Consider the following 16,156-nt stretch of genomic DNA (forward strand, 5'->3'; position numbering starts at 1 on the left):
CTTAATATCATTAAACCTTTCAAACAATCAGGAGGAATTTCAATGCTGGTATGCATCTGGGATGAACACCCAACGTACATAAAAGGCAAAGGCACAGGTCCAAGCAAAACACCAAGGATATCCGATCCCCCAGGAGGCACTGCATCAGGAACCGTCATTCAGCAATAACTGACAGAACCACATGGGAAAGGGATTACAGAGTTACATTCACAAATGCCACTTAAAACGTGACTCTACAAAACAGAAGCCATATGTTGACCAAATAAAAATATTGTCATTTAGAGCTCTTATTTGCAGAAAATAAGAAATGGCAGAAATAACAAAAAAGATGCAGAGCTTTCAAACCTTAAGTAATGTAAAGAAAACAAATTCATATTCATAAAGTTTTAAGAGTTCAGAAATCAATATTTGGTGGAATAACCCTGGCTTTTAATCACAGCTTTCATGCATATTGGCATGTTCTCCTCCACCAGTCTTACACACTGCTTTTGACTGACTGTTGTTGACTGAGGGTTTTAACTTGTGAGTGGCACACCTGTATTTCCTGCCACCCCACTGTAAACCCAGAAGTTGTTTGAACTCAAATGATTTAGGTCTGTTTTACATAAAAATTTATATTTCTAAACAAAACTCAACTATTTTGAGTTAGTTGAACATTCGTGGGCACATATACATTCAAACTGAGATCTTTGAGTTGAACCAACTTATAATAACTGAGTTTAGTCTGTTGTCATTGGCAGCTCCTTTTCCATTGGCTTCTGTCACAATCTATTTGCATACTAGGTGTGTCCAACATTTTCTGAAACTCACCATCAGTGTGTAGTGATTCCCCCTGGGCTACCTTAGAAATAAATCAAGTTTCCCTTCAGTTGTAATATATTGATGTTTTAAGTTTTGCTAACTTAAGATTTCATTACCCATTACTTAACGTTTTTAAGGCAACTGGTTTCCTCAAATTTTTAAAGTAAACTCAGCTTATCCGGGCTTACAGTGTGTAGGAAATGCTACATTTTTCATTAGCATGTTAGCATAGTGTGTCAACTTTTTCTGATTTGGGGTTGTAGTATATACAGTGACACAATGTACCCTTGTGTTCAGCAATTTATCGTTCCATTAACTTAACCCGAACACATGTTGTCTTTGTTCTTTCTAATGCTGTTTGTTAGCTGCTCGTTTCTGTCGTTTTGATGCGGCACATGATAGCGTTCATGGTGGTAGCCCTGATGTTGGGTCCTGCGCGTCTTCAGAACTGCATTCCTCTCTAGTAAGTGTTGTCGGCGCTGAAAACAATACAATGCCAGCTCCGTCCCTGCCCCGCGCTCGCAGGACTAAAAATAATAGATACTTATCTGAGCTGCAACTCACGCCAACCGGGCCACGACCAGGAAGAACAATCAAGACGAATGTTTGGCATGCCACTGAACTCTGCTCTCAGGCTGACTCGTCTCTAGGAGCTTTGTCATCGAGTGTTTCCTTCTTTTCTAACTTCCATTCACATACAAACAGTGGTCTTACGCTGGTACACTGGTAGGGCATGGGGTTGTACAGACACTATATGGACAAAAGTATTGGGAAACCTGCTTTTTTATTATCTCTTCTGAAATCAAGGGCAATAAAAATAGAGTATATTGTTTTGTGGTCCAGAAAAGACTTTCTACTAGATTTTAGAGCATTGCTATGAGGATAAGATTGAAGAGCGTTAGTGAGGCCAGAATTTCCTTAATAAATTATTGAATGGAGCACCGTTGTCATTCCAGTGGCGAAGTTCCACTTCTCCACAGCTTATTGCTGGTGGGTTATACCCCTATAGGCATTATACAAACCAAAATATGTTCTATATTTTGATTCTTCAAAAGGAGCACATCTTGCTTAGATGACAGCTTTGCACCTTTTGGCTGGATTTTCTCAGTCGTCAGCTTTATGAGGTAGAGTCACCTGAATTGGCTTTCAGTTAACAGCTGTGCTGAACTTGTCAAGAGTTTATTACTTGAATTTCTGGCCCTCTTAATGTTTGTGTGAGAGCATCAGTTGTAAAGTTATGAAGAGGTAGAGTTACAGGTATACAGTAAATAGCCCTATTTGAAAAATGTTCTAATCCATTTTATGGCAAGAACTACTTAAAGGAGAACTCTGGTGTAAAATGGACTTTTGGTGTAGTAAACCATGATAAAAGTACTTACCTTTGATGAATAGCACACCTCTGCTCTCGCACAGCGTTCAGAGATCCAGAAATTTTAACAGTTTGTCCAAACACCCTTCAGACTGGGTGACACGGGGCATAATTTGCCCAGATAAATCTCTTTTTCCACCGTTATCCATCTCAAAGTAGCTCCACACCTCCTTGCTAGAATCTGGAGAGCCCTGACATTTAAAATGAGGCATTAATAACTTAAAAAGTACACACAAAGCTTATTAAAAACCACTGTTTGCATCCCATAACGCTGGCTTCAGCTCTGAGCGTCGCCATTATTCCTGGCGCCGGCTGCTATGCTATGCAGAGTCTAAAAGACCATCAAAGACATTATGGAACTGGCATTCATCAGGACTGCCCAAAGAAGGGAAGACCAAGAGTTATCTCTGTTGTACAGGATAAGTTGAAGCAGAGTTTAAAGCCTCAGAAATCACAAGTTAACAGAACCCCAGATAAAATGCATATTTTGGGTTTTTTGAAAACTTTTAAATTTACTACATGACTTCAACAAAAGAAAAAAAACATTAAATAAGAAGGTGTCTAAACCTTTGACGGGTACTGTAGAAAGGCAGGTGTGTTTTTTTCCTGAAAATATAGAGTAATGCATGGACCCAAACAATATCACATACACATTTCTGCCTCCTTTCTGCATTGTTTTAGGTATTTTACTGTAATAGACACAAGGTGTTTCTCCTTCTCACCTCAAATCCTGTTATGGTGTAATAGATTGTGAAGAGCGATGGGCAACACTCACTATTCAACGGCACAATGCTGGGTAAAGTGACTTGGCTGCAAACTGAAGTTTTCTATGGGTCCCAGGAGTGAAGGGTCAGGCCAGGATTTCCTGTGCATTAGTTATTATGCATTAATGGACTCTGGTGACCCAATTTGTCTGTAGTGACTATATTTAGTTTCAATACAACCTTCTGGTGGGTGGTTCATTAGTTTAGCATTAGTTTATTATTTTAGAGTAATGTCACCAAAGTAGAATATTTGAACCTTTATAATAACACAATAACACAGCAATGTTTTCTAATTTGGAGTTGTACATTACAATATAAAGATACATTACAAAACTCATCCTGGAAAATATGAGCTACAGTATGGCCTTGGCCACCATAATGTAGCTCAGTTTCAAACTTATTATAGCCTAGGATAACTTTGTGGGCAGAGCAACAATTCTGTTTCTCACATCCTCCGAGAGATCTTTGCCACGAGGTGCCAAGTTGAATATCTAGTGACCAGAATGAAAGAGTTGTGACGTGGAGGAAGATTTCAGCAGCAGGTTGTGCGGCTAATAATGTGCTGGATAATAATGGTGGTCAAAAAAATATTGACACTATGGCCAAAATTTGGACATGTTTACTGTACATTCATTGTACTCACTTGTGTTGCCAGCTACAGGGGTTGAACAATGAAACTGAAACACCTGTCATTTTAGTGTGGGATGATTCATGGCTAAATTGGAGCAGCCTGGTGGCCAATCTTCATTAATTGCACATTATTGCACCAGTAAGAGCAGAGTGTGAAGGTTCTATTAGCAGGGTAAGATCACAAAATATTGCAATATTCCATAAAAAAGAGGACAAATTGTTGGTACACATCTTGCTGGCGCATCTGTGACCAAGACAGCAAGTCTTTGTGATACCACCAAGAAGGACCAACCACATCCAACAGGATTAACTGTGGACGCAAGAGGAAGCTGTCTGAAAGGGATGTTCAGGTGCTAACCCGGATTGTATAAAAAAATATATATAACCACAGTGCCCAAATCTGTCCGTCAGGACAATAAAGTAATGTGGTCTAAAACCAGGTGTTTCAGTTTCATTGTCCAACCCTTGTATTTGGATGTTAACGGTTGTGTAATGAATTAGATTCAGAGGACAGTAAATCTTTACTGCTCTACAACCTGTCTACTCTAAGTTATATAAGTTAAAAGTTTCTTTTCTATAATGTTGTTTTGTGAAAAGGTAAAATTAAAAAAATATCTGCAGAAATTCAAGGGACGTACTCATTTTTGTTGGGTGACGTACATTATGACTAAATACATTACTGTTCGGTACAATGTTATACAGCATGTTTTACAGTATAGTTTGACACAGAACAATAAACTACAATACAAATTAAAGTATAAAGAGAGAACAGAGTAATAAGACATGATATTGTGTTATGATAGTGTTCTAGTATTTCAGTCTTTACTGGGACGCGTCCTTGCTGAGGTGAAAACCGTGTCATTGTCTTTTGTGTAAACTGCAAAGCTATTGAAGTAAATGATCCTGACATTTGCAGAGAGTGCTTATATTGTGTATAAAGTAGTGGTAGAATAAATCAGATTATGTGTGAGCACTTCTCGTTTTGTTGGGGTCCCATAACCACCCTTCCAGGGATTATTTTGCAACAGGGACTGCATTACATCACCTCTTACTTATGTGCTCGGGTTAGACGTCTGAGGACAGAGAGAGCACGTGCAAGAAGCAGCAGGCCAGTCACCAGTGCAGAAATGCAGTACACACACACACACACACACACACACACACACACACTTACTCACTTGCTCTTGTTATCTTTAGGTCTAGATATACTGCGTATGACAATAGATTGCAGTTCAATTTTGCTTATACACTTAATGTCAAATCAATTGTTGCAAAATAAAGTGCACTCAGATGGAAATGTTAGATTGCAATGCTGCTCTTGCGACTTTTGCTCATATGAATTGAGCTTCACATATAGAAGAAGTAAGGTAGTGTGTAGTGTGGCAACATGCCAGAGGTCTCAGCACGAAGTTGTAGAGGTTCCTAATGGTTTTCTAATGGTGTGGCAATCTGTTCCATGTAGCATGAATATATTTCTGTCTTGGCCACAGGAAACACAGGGACGCCACTGACTGATTAAAACCCTGACAACAGTCAGCTGCCCAATCCTTTCTTAGCCATGTAGGTGCGCCGTGCATGTTTTACGTGCTAAGCACGTGGACCCCGGGCCCCCATAAAACGCTGCTCAGAGAACTCAAAATGTTAGCATTGCTGTTTCCTTAAATGAGCTGCTGGTGTGCCATCACAGTGTGAATGCTCAGGTCAGTTTTCTCTATTAAGACATGCAAAAGCACAGCGCTGTTAAGATACCAACGTGCCAAAGTCAGAGCTCACCTGCCTCTTAAAGGGAATCACTGGTTTATTTCCTGTTACGAGCAACACACACCCATAATTAATTAAGAGAATTAGTTCATGCCGTTTGTGCATTTCGAGCTGTGTAAGGCGTATTTTTTTGGTGCCCTCACAATAGCAGATACATCGACATGCCCTAAATCAAGCTGATTGATGCGCAATTAACTGGTGTGCTATAGATTGCTAAAAAAAATAAAAATAATTTACAGCACTAAATCAATGATTTGATTGGGGTTTTGTATATTTGTGAACCTACATATCTAAATCTGAATTTTTGTTCATGTCAAAGAGCCGGAAGTCCTATACAATTCTTGTTTAACATTTAACATTTATTTTTCAGGCAAATGTTGTACAGCAATTCCGCCTCTGATCAAAGAAATCCACACAAGCCCAATATACTGTGACATTTACGTCCAAAAATAAGGGTCTATTTACATCCGATCACAACTGTATTCAACTTAAATTAGTGTTAATAATTTATTGTTTTTTTTTTTTTTTGCATGAGGTTCATCCATAAGTGATATTTAATGACAGATGTACATTCCTCTTTTGTATGATTGTTTTGAATGCTTGTTTATTTTGAATAAGGGATCTGTTCAAGTAGTATCTATGCACCTATTTAGATAAACCCTAATAAAAGCAAAGTATTATTCAGCTTTTCTCACCCGCAAACAGGGCTGCTGCTTATTACAGACTATTAAATAAAGCCTTATTATTTTCGCCATCCCCCAGAGAGCAGGAAACATGAAAGCATTTCCAGAAGCAGGCCACCCCCGAGGTCGTGCTCTCACTGATGTGCATCTGAAATGCATGTCTCTGCTAATGTATGTACTGAATATGTTTCAGCTTTTGCTCCCCAAAATATATACGATGATGAGAGTCTAAAATGACACAGCTCCACAATGGAGCTTAATGATGTGTGTCTGACTGTATGCATCCTGGTACGTATCAACAATTTTACTAAAACTAAATTTAACTAAGGGCATATTATTATGTTTTCTGCAGAAATGATCACTGAGCAAGAGCAAAAGCAAGTAAGTTTCTGATGTAAAGAAAGCTTATCTTGTTTCAATGCACAAATATATTGTAACCTTGTTCATCTTCTTTCTTCTGTTTGTATACTGTTATCAGATCAGTGATATTTAGATCAGTGATCATTTAAATGCATTAAAGAGGAACTGATCCACTGATTGTTGAACATTTTTCTGAGTAATTTAACTGTTAAGATGTAAATCTTGAAAAATGTGTGATTCAGAAGGTGGGAAATTCTTAATTCTAGAGAACACTATCAACTTTAAGCTGGTTACACCTATAGAACTTTTAGTCTAATTTTAACCACGGTTTTCCTTTGTGGTGAGTCATTGCTAGTTGCCTCTTATCTGCAGACTCAACAAAGCCAGACCATGACCATAGAACCTTAAATGTCCTCTACCAATTTCACTGGTCTAACCAATAAAATTAAATTGTGCTAGATGCATATTACTGAAATGATTGTTTATCTATAGCAATAAAATAGTGAATAGTTAAAATAGTGTCGAAGTTTAGGAGTATATGTCACTGATGGGCGTGGTGGTCTGGAAGTGAGGAATATTCAGGTAAATATCTGGCATGTTTCTACACTTTAAGCCCAGATAAGTTGAATTTACTTAAAAAAAAAAAAATGAGGAAACCAGTTGCCTTAAAAAAAGTAACTCAAGTTAGCATAACTTAAAACATCAAGTTATTACAACTAAAGGGGAAGTTGATTCAACTTTTTTTATTTTTGTTATCCCGTAAGACTGGATTATTTGAGTTTACTTAAATTTTTTAAGGCAGCTGGTTTCCTAAATTTTTTAAGTAATGGGGAATGAAAACTTGAGTTAGCATAAATTAAAACATCAATATATTACAACTAAAGGGGAAGTTGATTTAACTTTTTTATTTTTGTTATATTATAAGACCGGATAAGTTGAGTTTACTTAACTTTTTTAAGGCAGCCCAATGTAAGGCTTGCAATTTGTTTGAAGTAATAAGGAATGAAAACTTGAGTTAGCATAAATTAAAACATCAAGTTATTACAACTAAAAGGGAAGTTGATTTTTTTCTAAGGTAGCCCAGGGGGAATCACTACACACTGATAGTGAGTGTTAGTCAGAAACTGTTGGACACACCCAGTATGCAAATAGATGACAGAAGCCAATGGAAAAGAAGCTGCCAATGGCGACAGACTAAACTTAGTTATTATAAGTTGGTTCAACCTAAAGATCTCAGTTTGAATGTTTTTATGTGCCCACAAATGTTCAACTAATTCAAAATAGTTGAGTATTTTTTAAAAATATCCAATTTTATGTAAAACAGACTTAAATTATTTGAGTTCAAACAACATATGAGTTTACAGTGTAGCTTGGTTGCAGGAAATACAGGTGCTACACTGACAAGTTAAAACCCTAACAACAGTCAGTCAAAAGCAGTGTGTAAGACTGGTGGAGGAGAACATGCCAAGATGCATGACAACTGTGATTTAAAACCAGGGTTATTCCACCAAATATGGATTTCTGAACTCTTAAAACCTTATGAGCATTATTTGAGGTCTGAAAGCTCTGCACCTTTTTTATTTCAGCCATTTCTAATTTTCTGCAAATAAATCCTCTAAATTACAATATTTTTATTTGGAAATTTGAGAAATGCTGTGTATAGTTTATAGAATAAAACAACAATGTTAAATAGCAACATCAGAGTAACTGATTCAGAAACTGAATTATTTCCAGAGCTGTATATTAATTAATGATTTTAAGATGAGCAGACAAAACATGAAATATTTTTGGATTAATACTGTCTGTAATCAAATATAAGAAACATTATGTTACTGTCTTTTTCTGATATGGAAATGTAAGTCACTCTGCATTAGAACATAAGGCAAGTGCTATAAATGTAAATTAAAAAATAATTGTAACTTTTGTTTCAGATGTTTGGATTTAAAGTGAGTCTCGAAAAGTCACTTGCAAAATCACTTTCCAATACAAGGAGCAAAAAATATTTGGATTTACTGATTTCTGCAATTCTGCTTGTTTTAAAACTGACTTCTGAAATAACCACAGACAGTTACAGCTGCGTATCAGAAGATGAATAACTTCAGAGCACAACAAACAGAGTTTCATATATTGACGGAAGTTATGCAACATCCAAATTTCTGTGTGAATCTGTCATTTCCCGCACTTGATCAACAACCAGCTCCCTCCTTTTTAGCAGTAGCGCTGCTGCCAGAGAACTCTGTACTGACTGGTCAGTGTCTCACAGAGCAGCGCAGGGATTTGGACTCACTCCTGCTAGCAGAGCACGACTTGCACGTTTTTCATGTCTTTCCATTTTACTGGGCCATAGTACAACTTCAAGTTTTCCCCATTGCTCATACGCGAGTGCATGGAATTGTTCTGCTGTTTATTCAGTTGGATTTCAGTTTCAGTTCTGCAGTCTCTCCTCTACAACAATTCTTCTGGAATTCTTTGGATGCTGTAAATTCACATTTCCTTATTTTCATCCCTCGCAGTTTGTTTTGGGAGAGCTTGTTTAGGAAGTAGAGTGGGCCGTGGTGGTTTCTGCCTCCGGAAGCGGTCACAGGAGCGTTTGCTCCATTGTGAGAAGCAGTTCTGATTTATTTAGCCTGAGCAGCAGCGCAATCCATATCATTGTTTATAAAAGTGACCAGCAGCTAGCCATCATTAGTCAAAATGACATAACCTATGTGGATAATTATAAGAATACTGTGCCTTTTGGCTTTCCTCACTTACACCCAAAAAATGAAAGAAGATTTTTATTCTTTTAAATTTTTATCATATATCCAAAAAATAGTATTTCCATTTTTGTATTTTTTTTTGTTTGCTACAAAATTTAAACACACAAACTGTCCCCCACAACAATGTGGCAACATTTCTTGATGAATGGACCAATAGAAAAAATTCAAAATGGCCTGAAAGAAACTCTTTTTATGTTGACTTCCAATGAAAGTTAAAAAGGTTTTTCTCTGTCTCCTGTAAAGTTACTGTTTTGGAGATACATGTTTTTCATTGGACAGGGACAATAAACAATAAGATATCCCTTAAAATGATGAGTTTCTTTGATTTTACCAAAGTGAAAACCTCTAGAATATATTTAAGAGGAAGATAGATGATCACAAGCCATCAAATCAAGCTGAACTGCTTGAATTTTTGCACCAGGAGTGGCATAAAGTTATCCAAAAGCAGTGTGTAAGACTGGTGGAGGAGAACATGCCAAGATGCATGAAAAAAATGTGATTAAAATCAGGGTTATTCCACCAAATGTTGATTTCTGAAAACTTTATGAATATGAACTTTGAGGTATGAAGGCTCTGCATCTTTTTCGTTATTTTAGCCATTTCTTATTCTCATTATCTGCAAACAAATGCTCTAAATTACAATATATCTTTTTTGTTTACTAAAATATTTTAACACAACATGGTGGACAACTTAGGCTTTAGTTTTACCTCATTATTTGCTAAACATGCAAGAGTGACTTCAGTCCCTTGAAATTAAAACCCTTGAAAGTGTGAAGGTTGTGATGTCACTGATGTCCAAAGTTACTTTCGTTAAGGGATTGGGGGTATCCCAAGATGACAGGGAGGAGAGAGAATTCTTGGACACAAATAAAATGATAGATTTATTTTTTTAAGTCCACGTGAATAAATAAAATATCAAATATAACAAAAAATATACATTAAAATTAATTTGTGTCAAATAATTATTAAACTCAACCAGGCAGAACTATAGACATGGCCAGAAGTGCACTCCCAACATAAAAAAAAAAACTTGTAGAAAATGAAAATATTTGTCTATATTTGTAATGAATAGCATTAATTCACAGTAAATACAGACACAAAAAAAGAATGTTATATTCATATTGACCTATACATGTTTCTCAAAATCTCCAATCTCAAAAATTTCCTTAAAAATCCAGTCAGTAGCACAAGCAATACTGTGCTATTTTTGTATTGAACTCTCATTGCTAGTCTGCAAAAACAGACAGATTAAAAAGAGATTAGAGTGCAATATGTGCAAAAATGCAGAAAATCACACGAGGGAACTGAGCACTTTTAAACTGCACTTGATTTCAGAGTTGAGATTCAGAGTCTAAGAGTCCGTGAGTTTATTGCTCAAACACATGTGATTAATCAAAGCTTCAGCAGTTGAGCAGTGATATTATTGCCGGTTCTTAACCTAAACTAATCTGTTCTTCCTGAACACTTTGTTCCCGGGCATTAGCCATTACTTTATGGTTTGTAAACCAAGGAATTAATCTGAGTATCATGAGGTCAAGTTCTGGGTTATTTTCGGGTTGAATTGTGGTTCCGATTTGTTAACGTTTAGAGTCTGGGTTCATGGCCTTGTCCCAGTTCATGCCCTCGTATGGCCTTGTTGTGCATTCTTTCCAGCTTTTCTGCACAGGCTTATTGTGTTTTGGAAGGATGTTCTGGATTGGCCTTGCTGAGCCTTGATGTGCCCCCCCAGGCAAGTTCTCCATCAGAGAAGATTTTTCAGAAAGGAGAAACCTTAAAGCCCTGAAAAATCAAAATGTTTTGGGTTTTCGACCAATGACTGAGCGGTGTTCTTGTTGCCATAGTTTGTCAGAGATGAATCGTAGAAAATGAGGACAAATAAGATGAAGTATAGAACATCATTTATTGTATTTATATTGTTTGTAAAACACTTTCTTTCATACAGCAGTAAACCTGCTGTGTTTAAAACCTAGGTTATGTGCTACTGAGATCAGCTGTCTTGTAAACTGAAACTGAAAGCACTTGAATAGAGAGGGCAAACAGCTGTAGACTCTTTTCTATGTTCCCGTTATGCAGCGGTCAGTATCTACCAAAAAGAGGCCAAGAATAGACAACTGGGTCTACAGGGTAATGGGAACACATGGCTCATCAATACCTTGGACTCTTCAGAGGCCCCACCTCAAAACTTAAAGCACTTAAAGGATCAGCTGCTAAAATCTTGGTGAAAGATGCTACTAAAGGCCTTTTAAGTTCAACGTCAGAGCTGTTTTGACCGACGCATTTGGCTTCAGACTATAAAACTCTGAAAAAAATGAGGAGACCACTTCAGTTTCCGAATCAGTTTCTCTGATTTTGCTATTTATAGGTATATGTTTGAATAAAATGAACATTGTTGTTTAATATTATAAACTACAAATAACATTTCTTCCAAATTTCAAATAAAAATATAGCCGCAAGCGGCAATCATCGGGTTCAAGCACCAACTTGCACAATGGTGCTTACTAGAGCATTGAATGGTGATGTGTAAGAAGGTCTAATATGATTGGAGATGCCCTGTCACATTTAGAAATTATCAAGTTTTTCACCTGTTATTAATGTTGAGCAGAGGCCTTTCAACCTGATCAGTGCTTAAATTCACATGTAAATCTAGTGAACTTTGTAGGATATTCATTAAGTGAGTTAGAACTAGTCAAAAGGTGTCTACATGTTATTGGTATTGATCAGGTGGCTTCAACCAGAATGTTCACAAAGTGGTATTCAGATTGACCTTTGAACCTTTGCAGAACAAGCTGAAATGTTTGACCAAACAAGTTTAAATTAACACAAAGGAGTGAATGTTCTGATATGACATGTAATTACGAAGTTATTATAAATCTAGTTCTGAATTAAATGGCGCTTCATCAAGCACCAACTAGCACAATGGTGCCTACTAGAGCATAGGATGGTGATGTGTAAGAAGGTCTAACACAATTGGAGACATTCTGTCACATTTAAAATGATCAAAAGTCTTTCACCTGTTATTAATGTTGAGCAGAGGCACAAAGGAGTGAATGTTCTGATATGACATGTAATGTCAAGTTATTCTTAATCTAGTTCTGTATTAAATGGCGCTTCATCAGAGTGATATTGTACAGAGGTCTTTAACATTGTGAGATTACAGCAAATACTGCAGAGTTACAGCAATTTAGGTTAGAAATTCCAAGGACGCACAGATTGCTTGATGCCTGGAGAGTATTGTATGTGAAATTTTCACAAATGTTTTTAATGAACATTTACCTAGAGACTCTACAGTGTGCAGCAAGACTGAAATGGAGGTGATAGGCCAAATATCCAGAGAGTAGTTTCAATATAGCTATTTTCAAACAATTAGCAATTATGAATGAACAAAGCACTTTTTAAACATAGTTGTATTGAGAAATTTGTCAGAGCCACTGTACTAAATATGGCAAAAACAATTAGATGTCAAAATAGTACAGCATGATTGACATATACTCGTTTTTTTTGGAACAGCGCCCCCCAGTGGGCGGATTGTTTCAGCACTTTGCAGGTCACTACAGTGTCTCCACCTGAACATAACTGCCAAATATCATCCAGATTGGGCAACATTCAGCCTGCCAAAATGTCTGCTGAATGCTGATTGGCTGATGGTGTTCAGCCATGTTGATTGATTAAGTTGCCCTTTGAACATCCTTTAGAGGCTGTATGATAGATTCTGCATGCAAAGTTTCAACTTGCTAGGTTGCACGGTTGCTGAGAAACAGTGCTCCAAATTTACCTCTTGAAGTGAATGGGGCATATATCCGGAAGGACTAATTTGCATATGGCGGCCATATTGTTTACATATTTCAACTTTTTCTTAATGAATATTGAAACGCATGCTCTCACGAGTGTTTTGATACCAAACATGCCAGGATTGGTCAAAATTCCTAGGACTAGTTTGCAAAAGTAGGTTTTGCATATTATGCAAATTAGCACAAAATCTATATAGACGGAAGTGCATGGTCCAAATTGGAAAGTTGTTGGTATTGACCCAAGGAATCCATCAAAAAAAGAATTTTGAATGTAGGTCTTATGGTTTGTGAGTTATTGAGAAAATTGTGAAAAATGAATTTCCTTGTTTATAGCGCCACCACTTGACCAATCGGTGCCATTTTTGTTGTCCATCGAGATGCACTGATCCTACATCTACCTACCAAGTTTCATTTCTCTATGACTTACGGTTTAGGCTGCACAACTGTTTTTACAGGAGAAAAAGAATAATAATAAATATAGCCGCAAGCGGCAATCATCGGGTTCAAGCACCAACTTGCACAATGGTGCCTACTGGAGCATTGAATGGTGATGTGTAAGAAGGTCTAATATGATTGGAGATGCCCTGTCACATTTAGAAATTATCAAGTTTTTCACCTGTTATTAATGTTGAGCAGAGGCCTTTCAACCTGATCAGTGCTTAAATTCACATGTAAATCTAGTGAACTTTGTAGGATATTCATTAAGTGAGTCAGAACTAGTCAAAAGGTGTCTACATGTTATTGGTATTGATCAGGTGGCTTCAACCAGAATGTTCACAAAGTGGTATTCAGATTGACCTTTGAACCTTCGCAGAACAAGCTGAAATGTTTGACCAAACAAGTTTAAATTAACACAAAGGAGTGAATGTTCTGATATGACATGTAATTACGAAGTTATTATAAATCTAGTTCTGAATTAAATGGCGCTTCATCAAGCACCAACTAGCACAATGGTGCCTACTAGAGCATAGGATGGTGATGTGTAAGAAGGTCTAACACAATTGGAGACATTCTGTCACATTTAGAAATGATCAAAAGTCTTTCACCTGTTATTAATGTTGAGAAGAGGCACAAAGGAGTGAATGTTCTGATATGACATGTAATGTCAAGTTATTCTTAATCTAGTTCTGTATTAAATGGCGCTTCATCAGAGTGATATTGTACAGAGGTCTTTAACATTGTGAGATTACAGCAAATACTGCAGAGTTACAGCAATTTAGGTTAGAAATTCCAAGGACGCACAGATTGCTTGATGCCTGGAGAGTATTGTATGTGAAATTTTCACAAATGTTTTTAATGAACATTTACCTAGAGACTCTACAGTGTGCAGCAAGACTGAAATGGAGGTGATAGGCCAAATATCCAGAGAGTAGTTTCAATATAGCTATTTTCAAACAATTAGCAATTATGAATGAACAAAGCACTTTTTAAACATAGTTGTATTGAGAAATTTGTCAGAGCCACTGTACTAAATATGGCAAAAACAATTAGATGTCAAAATAGTACAGCATGATTGACATATACTCGTTTTTTTGGAACAGCGCCCCCCAGTGGGCGGATTGTTTCAGCACTTTGCAGGTCACTACAGTGTCTCCACCTGAACATAACTGCCAAATATCATCCAGATTGGGCAACATTCAGCCTGCCAAAATGTCTGCTGAATGCTGATTGGCTGATGGTGTTCAGCCATGTTGATTGATTAAGTTGCCCTTTGAACATCCTTTAGAGGCTGTATGATAGATTCTGCATGCAAAGTTTCAACTTGCTAGGTTGCACAGTTGCTGAGAAACAGTGCTCCAAATTTACCTCTTGAAGTGAATGGGGCATATATCCGGAAGGACTAATTTGCATATGGCGGCCATATTGTTTACATATTTCAACTTTTTCTTAATGAATATTGAAGCGCATGCTCTCACGAGTGTTTTGATACCAAACATGCCAGGATTGGTCAAAATTCCTAGGACTAGTTTGCAAAAGTAGGTTTTGCATATTATGCAAATTAGCAACAAATCTATATAGACGGAAGTGCATGGTCCAAATTGGAAAGTTGTTGGTATTGACCCAAGGAATCCATCAAAAAAAGAATTTTGAATGTAGGTCTTATGGTTTTTGAGTTATTGAGAAAATTGTGAAAAATGAATTTCCTTGTTTATAGCGCCACCACTTGACCAATCGGTGCCATTTTTGTTGTCCACCGAGATGCACTGATCCTACATCTACCTACTAAGTTTCATTTCTCTATGACTTACGGTTTAGGCTGCACAACTGTTTTTACAGGAGAAAAAGAATAATAATAATAATAATAAGAAAAATCTTAGCAAAAACAATAGGGTTCTACGCACCTTCGGTGCTTGAACCCTAATAATAATAATAAGAAGAAGAAGAAAAATCTTAGCAAAAACAATAGGGTTCTACGCACCTTCGGTGCTTGAACCCTAAATATTCTCATTTAGAGCATTTATTAGCAGAAAATGAGAAATGGCTGAAATAAAAAAAAGATGCAGAGCTTTCAGACCTCAAATAATGCAAAGAAAAGAAAGAAAGAAAGTTCATATTCATAAAAAGTTTTAAGAATCACAGTTTTCATGCATCTTGGCATGTTCTCCTCCACCAGTCGTACGCACTGCTTTTGGATAACGTTATGCCACTCCTGGTGCAAAAAATTGATGCAGTTCAAGTAGATCAGCTTGGTTTGATGGCTTGTGATCACCCATCTTCCTCTTGAGGTTTTCAATTTGGTAAAATCAAAGAAACTCATCATTTTTAAGTGCTCTCCTATTTATTTCCAGAGTTGTACATTAGAAACTGGTGATCAGTGAGGTCCAAGCAGTACATGTGCTGTAATGGAGCCAGTAGAACACAACTGACAGACAATGTTTTAGAATAGACTCTTTTGATAATAGATGATTCTTGAACGCAGGTCTTTTGAGAGCTCTTTTGTGTGAGGCTTGATTCATATCAAGCAGTGCTTCTTAAAAACAGCAAACTCAAAACTGGTGTGTGTGTGTGTTTTTTATAGGGAAGGTCAGCTTTAACCAACACATCCAATCTCCAATCACATCCTGGCTCCAATTAGCTGTTAGAAAAGTCATTAGCCTAGGAGTTCACATACTTTTTCCACCCCTCACTGTGAATGTTAACATGCTGTGTTTAAACACACACACACACACATATATATATATATATATATATATATATATATTTGTATGATTAGTTTAAGCAGACAGTGTTTGTCTATTGT

Source organism: Astyanax mexicanus, chromosome 12 (assembly GCF_023375975.1).
Source record: "Astyanax mexicanus isolate ESR-SI-001 chromosome 12, AstMex3_surface, whole genome shotgun sequence".
In the NCBI taxonomy this organism is placed as follows: Eukaryota; Metazoa; Chordata; class Actinopteri; order Characiformes; family Acestrorhamphidae; genus Astyanax; species Astyanax mexicanus.